This window comes from Thermobia domestica, chromosome 14 (assembly GCF_964235325.1).
Source record: "Thermobia domestica chromosome 14, izTheDome1.hap1.1, whole genome shotgun sequence".
Classification (NCBI taxonomy): Eukaryota; Metazoa; Arthropoda; class Insecta; order Zygentoma; family Lepismatidae; genus Thermobia; species Thermobia domestica.
The window spans coordinates 147,998,330-148,010,462 of record NC_137467.1 but is presented as its reverse complement, the minus strand read 5'-3'; positions in this window follow the sequence as shown (position 1 = coordinate 148,010,462).

Below are 12,133 nucleotides of genomic sequence, written 5' to 3'. Positions count from 1 at the left end.
ACAAGAAAAATTTCGATTAATTAAATATTTTGGATTTTTTTTTATAACGGGCCACAAAATTTTTGGACGGTCCCTAAATCGACTTTTCATATTTTTTATGCAATAAGCATATCACACTGAATTAAGGGATATCTTGGGTTGGGTTACACTATATGTAGTTCTCCATATATAAGACATACAATAAAATTATTGATTGAATGAAATATATTGGACTTTTTAGATCAGGGGCTACAAACGTTTGGACGGTCCCGAAATCAAGGTTTCGTATTACATTTTTTGAATAAGCACATCATGCTGAGTTAAGTGATAGTTTTGGTTTGGCTGCACTATATGTAGTTCTTCAGATATAAGACGTACAAGATTTTTTTTTATTGAATGAAATATATTAGATTTTTTGGATCAAGGGCAACAGAATTTTTGAATGGCCACTAAATCGAGCTTTCGTTTTATTCAGGCACTAAGCACATCATACTGAGTTCAGTCATAGTTTAGGTTTGGGTACACTATATGTTGTTCTCCAGATATAAAGCCTACAAGAAATTTATTGTCTGAAATATATTGGATCTTTTGATCCAATAATAGTCCTTCATCCTCCATTTATACATTAAGCAAGTAACAGTATAACGTGTACATTACGTGATACACTTTGTATTTTATGGTGTGATGTTTAATAATAAATTATTAACAGAATACCCGTTCTTCGCACGGGGAGAATAGTTTCATTTTGAGCATAAAGGGCAATGGAATCTGAGTATGGATTTAAACTGCATCGGGAGTGTTACTGTTCGTCTGAGTGACTCCAAATACTATTTCATCGACACTAATATCGGTATTATTTTTTATCATTATATATAGGCCTATAGTGTGTAACTTCATTAATGTAATGAACGTCTGGAGGTGATTCCTGGACTCGGAAGAAGAATTTAAATGAAACGAAGTCTTTAGCTTATCATAATTATAACTTCTATGCTAATGGTAACGGATGATCAATCAACGGCTTCCTGTTCAACTTAAGAGTGTGTAAAAATGAGAAAAAAATAACTTTGATCCAGAGTAGGTTTATAACGACTGTGCATAAGACAGTCAGGGGCAAAAGATCATGTACGATGAACTAGAGTATAAGGGATTCTTCACATAACAACAGTGATTCCCACAAATTATGTGAATATAATTTGAGCCAAAGTAAGCTAGATTAAAAGATTTCCTCCCCGTAATGCGTAAATTCGTGGAAGATAATAACTACGAGTACAGAAGGAATGAAACTCGACGATACTCAAGGTTTTGCGCGTGTTGCACAAGGAAAGAAAGAAATACAATTTCAAATTATCGATTTATTCTGTTTCGGAGAAGGTAGGATAACTGAAATACTCAGAGGTACCTTGTACAGTATTTGTGCAATGCAGTATGTGTACACGAGACAGCTATGAAGAATAACAGTTCACAGTCTGATATTGTCGACCGTTGACCGCATTGCAAAGATGACATCGGCGAAGCAAATTTTTCCGCGTGTGATCAAGCACATCTGAAATTTCGTAGATGATTGCCGCAGCTATATTACATCGAGCTACAAGTTCTTCGACTGTCGTGGCCGGAGTTTCATACGTATCCCCGAAATAAAAAATCAAGCAGCGTGAGGTAGAATGAACGAGGTTGTCATAACACAGGTTTTTCTCTCCCAATCTGGGAATGTTTCATTTAGGTAAGTCTGCATATTCCTGTCAAAATGTGCAGGTGTATTATCATACTGAAATCACATCTGCTGTCTTATGTTCAAGGGCACATGTTCTATCAATTTTGGGAGAAAATTACGTAAAAATAAAAGATACGTACTCCCACACAGGCAGACCGATAATAAATCAGATCCTACCACAAAATTATCCACCACACCACACCAAATTTCTGCTGCTGATCGTTTACTAGAGTTGCATGTGGGTTTTTACGCCATACACATGATAGTTTCAAGACGGTTTTGATCATTCGACGTACGCTGTCTTCAAGTTCAGCTGTCCATATGGGGCTATTTCCTCCGATTTCACGTACGAGAAACCGAAGGGACCCCTCTCTCGAAGTCGAATATGGAGGCGTGGAAAAATACAAGGAAAGTTACTCTCTTTTGAGGGCGACGGTCACGATATAAACGCCTCACTTCTGGGCTATTGCCCTTTGCTACTCCATAAATGAGTTGCATATCTGCCAGCTCGTGGACAGGGTAATCTTCCATCGCGTAGGCGTGTACAGGTTAACACAATCAATTTTACTTAAACACCAACGTCTACACTTTTACACGACCTTAAATACCTGGACCGTTGAACACAACATTTCCCATCCTGTTATACAGCAATTACACGTGTAACAGTAGAGCATCTGACTATGTATATCACTCACAAGTTGCGTAGATGCTTATTACAACTCAGCCATGCTAACTGAAGCCATTCCACAATAAAACTTCAAGACAGCCTTCTGTAAGCCACTCGCAATTGGCACACAAGGGACGATAGTTCCGTAGGTATTCCTCCGTGTAGGTATTCCATACAGCTCTAAGGTATGTACATTAGAATGTCGAAAAAAGACTATCCTTTTTTTAAAATGTACTTTCAACGAGCTTCCTTTGAGAAAATTTCTCCGGCAATGATAAAATCAAAATGTAAGTGGTCTACACTAGGATAGTATTTTGGTATATTCACAATAGCAATGAAGTTTTTCATAGCTCAGGGAAAAGTTGAGGTTTGCCAACTCGAAGGAAGCGGAAAACGCCATCAAAAGTATTCCTGGGAGAAGATTCATCTAACGGATAAATCAAGTATACTATTCCAGCGCACTTCTTGGTATCGTTATGCAACATGTACAACATCCCTTGTTTCTCCACTTTTGTTGCTTCTGTGCACAGAAGTACCATATTCCACGGAATTACATATTACGAGGAAGAAACCGTTTAATGCAGCTTACTTTTGCCCCATATCTATTCACACAATATTTGGAATCCCTGGGTCATGTGGAGAATTCCTTGTACACTCGTTCATCACATATGATCTTTGCATTTTTCGATGTTATATTTATTTACATGCCGCCTGACTGTCCTATGCACAGTCGTTTTAAACCTAATCTGGATCAAAGTTATTTTTCCTTTTTCACACACTCTTGGACAGGAAGCCGTTCATTTATCATCCGTTACCATTAGCCTAGAAGATATAAGTGTGATACGTTAAAGACTTCGTTCCATTTAAAATCTTCTTCCGAGACGTCATTATGTACTGAGACAAAATAGATGAATCACACATGTGTATCTCTCTTTCTTTCGAATTCTGAGTGTTCTTCTAACTTGAACGATGCACTATTATTTTTTAATGTTAAATCTTGTACTTGATTGATCATTTCTTCATTCAACGTTTGATAAAATACTCAAAGGAATACTCCAGTTTCTTTGGAAGTCATCCTTGCATCGTCACTGTACACTAATCGAATCTACGACTAAAAACAATGGACATTCTTTTGCCCGACTTCAATCCGACGTTTTGTTCATGACTTATGGCGGTTTATACATTTTTCCGACAAATTTTCGGGTGTTACACTCAGGTTGTTGTATAGTTTTTGTTTTATTTCGGTGTCAGGAATCACCTAACGACGTTTGTTATATTAATTAAGTTACACCCTATATATATACGGGCGCCATTTATGTATTAAAAAAACCAAATTTGTTTAGTAACGTAAATAGCTAAACTATGAAAACGTATTTACTAGAGAAACACTTTTTAGTTCTTGTAATAATTTTCTCTCAAACAAACTGAAGGTAAATATATACCAATAAATCAATACAGCTATATTTTAGAAAATGAAATGAAATCTTTGAGTTTTACGTCCCACGGTTATGCCGGTTAGGCTGAAGGAGACGGTGATTATGAGAAATGAATGAAATGGTGGAATGAAGAAAGTGGGAGGAAACGGGAGAACCCCGAGAATATCCACGCACACGGCGTTTATCGACCACAAAGTTCACTTGGCGGGAGCAGGGTTTGAACCCGAGACCCCATGCACCAGGGGTGAACGCTCTACCACTGACCCACCGCGGCTCCAGCTATATTTTAGAAATACAATAGGCACTGATTTTTCGAAGACTGCTCTAATACATAGGAACAATCAAATTTGTAAATAGAGAGTTTTCTTTTTAAATAAAACAAACTGAATTGCTTAAACTGCGCTATATCGATTGGTTTCAGCATCTGATTTTTAAAAAATAAATAATTAGCAGCACGAAAAATTCCTATATTATCTTCGAAAATAGACCTACATGTTAATTGCTTTACTGGCTTTATACATTTTTTTTTTGAAAAAGTGATTGTAGGGGAAGATGGGGCTAGTTGCAACAATTTTCAGGTCTGTTTTTTTACTCGAAAATTATTATAGATATAAAAACTATATTGAGTGTACTAAAAGGTACATGCCTTAACTACATACCAAAAAAAGAGAAGTGCAAAACATCGAACGGCAGTTTTGATAGCATCCACTTTTTGAACTAAGTCCGACTGTTGACATTTGCCCCACCCATGGGGTAAATTGCAACATCATCTCGGGTAAGTTGCAACAATCGGACTTGATTCAGAAATTTAATGCTATCAAATCTACAGCTTGAACATCGCTTCACTCATTTTCACTGTGGCAGTCAATGTCTATAATCTATACAGATGTAGTACGGATTTCTCTCGGAACACGACCAATGAGACCACTTCTCACAACATAAATACTGTACCCAGTCTTCTTCTGTATCCTGTTCTTCGTACGGTTCTTCAGAAACCAAACAGACGACTTGAGAATAAATTCTTCTCAGCTGATGATTTTACGTTTTCGGTTGCTTTTAGATGCTTCTTTTTCATTTCGAAAGTACTTTTTTCTAGAGTGTCTGTGAGAATAGCACATCTCTTCCTTTTCCGAGCTGTCAGTTTTCTAGTTCCAGATTTTGGATAGAACCATACATGTTCAGGAGATCATCTGAAGGATTCTACACTATCTTCTTAGATGCATTTGCAGGTGATCCATGAAGCTCACTTTGACCTGCAGTCTGAAGTTCTAACTGAGAAGATGAAAGGAAACAACTACTACTAGGCACTGCAAGCAATAAGCCATCACTGTTGTCCTATAATAATAATAATAATAATAATAATAATAATAATAATAATAATAATAATAATAATAATAATAATAATAATAATAATAATAATATGATAGTTTTTACGTCCGAGCCATTTCGGGTACTGTGCATTTGCGGTAATGCTCGGAAAATAGAATAGAAACTGGACCGCACGTTGGACCGATATTATATTTTTACCCGTATGAATCGGGTTTGCCCGATTGAACCGTATGAATAGGGATGACCTGATAATCCCGTTTTTATGAAAACAAGCTTAGTCTGTCATTATGGTAAATGATGTGTTTTTTCACTTTATTATCATAACACAAATTGTTCTAATTATCATGTACGAACTCATAACGAGTCTATCGGTACAAACGGTCCAAACAGGACAAACACGGGTCAAACGGGTTTATCAGGTCTAAGGATCGAGTATACCAAACGCAATGGGTATCGGGCGGATACAGTTTACCCGAAAAGTTCAAGCACTAATTATAGGTTAAAGTCAATACTTAAGAGCTCTAATTGTTTGCATTCACTTTTTTCTTTCTTTTTTTAGGTAGCCGACCAACGAACTTGAGGATACATAAATATAAATGCTCAAATCTAAATTATTGTATTATATTATTGCAATGAGCATCAACGTGATTTACTATTAGATGTTAGCGTGATGCACTAATGTTAGTCTTATAAATGTTTTATTATTATTATTATTATTATTATTATTATTATTATTATTATTATTATTATTATTATTTGTTTATGCCCTTCATGCAACTTAGAATCAATCTCACATAAAGTACTATATCAGACCTGATTGAACATTATTTTGAAAATTCTCATATAAATAGATAAAATTAACAATTGGAACTTAACACTTCAAGAGTTCAAAACATGTCCTCATTTTCGTTTTCCTCAGTTTCTGAGGACGATTGAACTATCTCGATGACAACATGATCTTTGTCTCCAACAAAAATATTTTGCAAGACACGGTAACTTTGTTCAACTTCCTGGGAAAACATTATTATTATTATTATTATTATTATTATTATTATTATTATTATTATTATTATTATTATTATTATTATTATTATTATTAATATTATTATTATTATTATTATTATTATTATTATTCGACAGGCCATCTGTCTATAATGACAATTTAAAACTTTATTTTTTAAAAAAGAAATGATTAAAAAGCATTCTATTAAGTATCTAAATCTCATATGTATTAATGTATGCAGGTTAATATCTGAGTAATAAAGCTATCATTATTAATTTCCTGTGTATAGTATCCTAATTTGTAGTTTGTCCAGTTTTTATATACGTGACGAATCACATTAGAAAGAAACTGATCAATTATATAATGACCTCTATAACTATATCTTAAAGTTAGAAATAATATACTTACAAGCAGAGCACATAAACAGGCAGAATCTTTATTAAGCCTATTACTAATATTACATATTAATATTAGCAATAATAATAATGATAACTAAATTCATGGCGCAACAGCCTTTAGAAGGCATGGACTTATGGCACTCATTTCTGTGGGGTAATGTGTTTATAGGTCTGCACGGGCTCGGGCTACTATGATAACCGTAATGGGGTTAGTCATACTGAGAGCTTTATACAGTTCTACCTGAGTTAGAGCGGCAACGCCGGAATCTGGTTACAATGAAGGATTTATGGTAGGGACAAGTAAACCCTTAGATCTTTACTTACTATATATATATATATATATATATATATAGATAGATAGATAGATAGATAGATAGATATAGATATAGATAGATAGATAGATAGATAGATAGATAGATAGATAGATAGATAGATAGATAGATAGATAGATAGATAGATAGATAGATAGATAGATAGATAGATAGATAGTGAGTGAGTGTTGCAAAATAAGTGTTACAACTCTTGAGAGGTGACTCCTGCCACTGAGACAAGAAAAAAAGTTCTCTTGAACTTTCGGCTATCGGACATAGTTTCGGATCTACAAAGCGTGGAAAAATGAGTTTCGGACGCCAATAGTTCGGAAACTAACCAACATAAAGAGGGCGGGTAAAAAATTCACTGAAGAAGTCATACCTGCTCCATTGAATTTTGCATGTTTCACAATCCTACCATGCACGCGCAAGGGTTCCCCAAAGGAACGTAGGGAGTCCCGGATAATCTTCCAAGTGAAACTTGGTCTAAATGGATATGAATTGATAGGCTTGTACAGTCAGCGACTGTAAAAAGTGGAGGTTGGATACATAAGAAATGATAGCTTTTTCCAGTAGCAGAATAGTTTCACTGTATGTCTGATAGTTGGACAACCAACATGACAGCAAATACATGCCCGAAAACATAACATGCCAGGATATTCCTCCATTTGGAGGAAAAAGTATTACTATCTGAGAGCATCACTTAGAGAAACAACCACGAGATAAATCTGCAGAAATTCCATTCACTTTAAGATCTAAGAGATAGGAATTAATGCAAAGGAAACGAAAAGAATAATACGCATCATGCAGAGACCGAAAAAGTATGGAAAGCTAAACAAAATGAGAAAAGAAGGAAAGAGGGAAAGGAAATAGCAAAAGACATGGGAATAAATTAAATTTTAACACTTAAGGATAAACAATCTCCGTCTTTCCCCCTGCCCCCTGTATTGTCTTGTTTTTCTCCCTTCATAGGATAAATCTCTTTCAGTATCAAACGCGAACATCATTTATATTGTTTATTTCCTTGAAAAAAAAATGCAAGTCAGTCTAGGCTGAGACTTGAACACAGAATCCTGAGAATGACAGTCACACACGGTACCCACTTATTTACATAGGCTCTACCAAGTGTGTTTATAATTCAACCATTACACGCGCTGTCATCAAGCGTGTTAAATCAGCCATTGACGGTGAGTTACTCCAGTTACACTTGAAGTTAGAATTTCATTTACGGCCTTTAGCTATCTACGGCAACAGGCCCCATGTTTTCATTAAAAGCATTTGTGCTGTAGATTAACATCAAGAATAAATTAATTTATTATGAATTAATCTCTTGGGTGCAGCAACACACACACATACATCGTATATACGCATATAGAGATAATCGGATTGATTAAGGATTAAATGAGTTATTTCGTAAATTTACGAAACGGGTCTTGAAGGACAGTAATGACATCTCGTAGCGTTGTTACGTAACACACGTAATATAAATAAAGCTTCAAAGCCAAAAGTTACAAGTTCTGCCGTGGCTAAGTCGGTAGAACGTCTGTTTCTTGAGTGGAGCAACGCGGGTTCAAATCTCGGTTGGTTCATTTTGATTTTTCTTTTTCTCAAAATACATTCCTATATGTTTGTATTTGTCAATAATAATTGCTTTATTGCATTTTTTGTAGATTAACTTAAATTAGTGAGGTTAAGTAAAGTCAGGAAGGTTAAGATAAATATATGACTGCTTTATACGTGTGTGCAGTCCAGAGATGGAGTGAGTCAGTGGGTCAATTGCGTCAAGATTTGTAAGTGGGTCATGGGTCAACAGGATGTAACTCACTGCGATATACAACCCACCGTGACTCACTCTGACTCAACTACCCATTCTGATCCATACTGACCCACTGATCCACTCTGACTTACGAACCCATTCTGCTCAGTGATTGTAGACAGTTTCTTCTGAGCACTGGTGAATTTGTCTACCTTTTACTTTCAAGGCCTCCCTTTTTCTTCTTTTTTCATTTGTCTCTATTGAAGAAAGAATTTCAGGCACTCTTGCAGAACTTCAGGCAATTGACCATATTTGGAATTGTAATAATAGCAATAGGACTTACTTCTTGACTTTTCAAACACATCCTGCGAGTTTTTAGAGGAGCTAACTACTGGAAAAAAATGTGAATTACCTATAATGTACGAATAATTATATAAAACATTGAATATAACAATGTGTGTGTGATCGTCATGATCAAATTGCAAAGTCAACTGAAATGACATTTGGTATATACATAGTTAGGCCCTAATCTCAATATCATTTTGAAAACTCTTTTATTGGAAGGGAGCATTTTCTATATATAGGGTTGATTTCTAAAAATAATCGAAAACGATCAATATTACTTCAGAAACAAATTGAAAAGCAATTATTGAGAAATAAAAACTACAGCTTTATGCATTTTACATCTACTGCTTTTTATTATAATAACTGCTGAAACTTGTGTTTATGTATGGAGCGTTACAGCATAAGGATATCACGTCATAAAGTTGTGAGGAAAATTTACATAAAATTTGTACTGCAAGCTTAATTACGTGGGAATATTAAATTTGTACGGGATGCTTAATTATATGGCCAATTTTAGACTTCTCTTTACTTTGGTCTACTTTACCTTGATTTGAGACTTTCAAATTTCATCCTATTTTCCACTGAAAATGTCTGTAAGTCAACAAAGAAATAATTATATATGATAATTAAAGTTAAATTCATCGCAATTTGGCCCATGACAAACACTTTATCATTGTATATCGTAAAGATCAAATCCACCGGTATTGTAACAGAGCGGTGCTTGAGCGTTGAACCGTGGAAACTCAAACTCCGATTAGTGATAATTTCATAGCCTTGTTTTATTACAATTGTAAACTTTATTTAGTTTTAAAGAGAGCGTGGATCATGGGTCAGAGTTGATGACGATGGGTTTTGGCGGGTCGGAGTTGGTCACAAAGGTTCAGAGTGGGTCATAGTGGGTGGTGGGTCGCAGTGGGTCACATGCTGTTGATCTACTTGACCCACTCCAACTCTGATTAACGCTTCGACATCTGGAGTAAATAAGTTCTGCCAGGGGACCCTTTTCCTTTCAAAATATATTTTGATATGCTCATATTTATTATTATTAATTACTTTCTTGCATTTTTTCCTACATTATCTTAGGTTAATGACCGTGGTTTAGGATATATTATATAAAGTGAAATACGGTTATGTATGTTTACACTTTCGTTTCTTTCTTTCAAAATACACTCCTATCTATTCACGTAGTCCAAAAGTAGGCATACACCTCTTCATTGATCAAGTATAACATTCTAGTTTATGAGTTTATTTGCTTCGGCTCTTCCGAGCTTAAGATGTAAGTAAAACACATTAAGAACAAATAATAAAGAAACTAAGTCTATCTGATGGATAACAATAAGAAATTATATAAAATGCAATGAACTGATCAGTACGGCACTGTAAACTTATTTTTGGGCCACCCTGTATATTACTAATAATTTATTTCTTGCATTTATTAATAACTAGCTGAAATACACACTTTTCGCATGGGTGAGATAAAATATCTATGCAAACAAACTGAACAACGAAACGAAAAGATATCGGTCATTTTCTAATACTTTTACATATCCTGGTAAACGCCCCCTGTGACCCCCTGGTTCGAAATTTAAAAGAACGCCTCTCGCCCGCAGGCGATTGGCCTGTATTTGAAAGTCAACGCCTCTGGAAGAATCAACATTCATCTCAGCGACCGTGAAAACTAAGGATTTGACACTAATATTGGTCATTTTGGAATATTTTTTTTATATATTTCGGTACCCCACCCCCAGGGTGACACCGACCCGCATACAATGGTAGCCTATTTTCAAAGTCATCGCTAATGAAAGTGTCACCATTGTTCTCAGCGACGGCGCTAACTATAAATTCAACACAAAAACTGGTCATTTTCTAATGTTTTTACATGTCTCGGTAAACTCTCCCTTCCCCTGAGAAACTGGTTCGAATTGAAAAAAACGCTTCGTTCTGGTCTGGAGCCTGGATAAAGTATCCGTGACCAAAGTTTAGTAACTTTCGGTCAACTCGTCTGATTCCCAGGCCGCACACAGACAGACACACAAACAAACTCGTATTTCATACACAACAACAGATAACACAACCCAGAGCATTTTTTCTTTTTTACATAGCACAGAGTTCTTTGTCATAGAACATTGCTATGTTGCTTCCACGCAGTCAAACCTTCTAGTAAGTGCCTGAGGCAGTTAGTCTTTTATACATAAACACGTGCATTTGCCTCTTCTGTCGAAGTAATGGGTCGCGTGTACTGCTAGTACCTATTTTGTTGATGTATTGACCTTGAAGAACCAACAAATGGATTTTCATTAAGCCACGAGTCGCTTTTGTCCGTGAAGTTGATATACAGTAGAAATGACCTATTCATTATTAACCCGATGTAAAATACTAAGATTATATTGGTTTTACCTGAACACCCACAAATTTGATGTAGCAAGAGGCCTTCCCACAACTGCTTCCAATCCGGCATAAATTTCACGGTTAACTTTTTGAATTATACACAAGAGTATCATTGATATGTTAGTGTTAATAATATTTATGGAACTAGACAAGTTTTTAACTTCCAAACTGTGCCGTGCATAAAAGTTGGAAGTCTCATAGAGTGGTTTCATCCGTGTGTGTGACAGATACCAGAGCAAAGATAGAAGTGATATCGGGAAGTGATTTTCTGCCATTGATTCTGCATCCAAAGAATAAGTCCATCTCATCCGTTAACTCCATATTCAAGCCAGAAGTGGTCCAAATTAGCTATTTTTCGTGTCTCGTCTCGTCTCGTAAACGAGACGAGACAGAACTCTTTGGGACAAGACGAGGCAGACTAATTGTCTCGTCTCGTTTTCGAGACGAGACACGAGACGAGACGAGACGTCTATTGAAATGTCTCGTCTCGTCTCCTGTCTCGAAATTGCAAACACAGTTTTTGAATTTAAAGCACACACACAGCAAACGTAACGTTTTCGATGTTACTCGGATGATACATTAAGGTGTTAGAACATTGAAACCGTTACGTTTGCTCTGCGTTTTTTAAAAAATAAAGTTAAGTGTGATAGCCTTGTTAGCTGATTTTTATTAAATTATTTCTTCATGTTTAATTTTTCGGTTGTTTCTAGTGATCACTCCTTAATTTCCTACAGTAATTTGAGTCCGACATTTATAATTGAATTTAAGTTTTGGTTCCATCGCATTTTATTGTCAATATTAAAGTTGCCT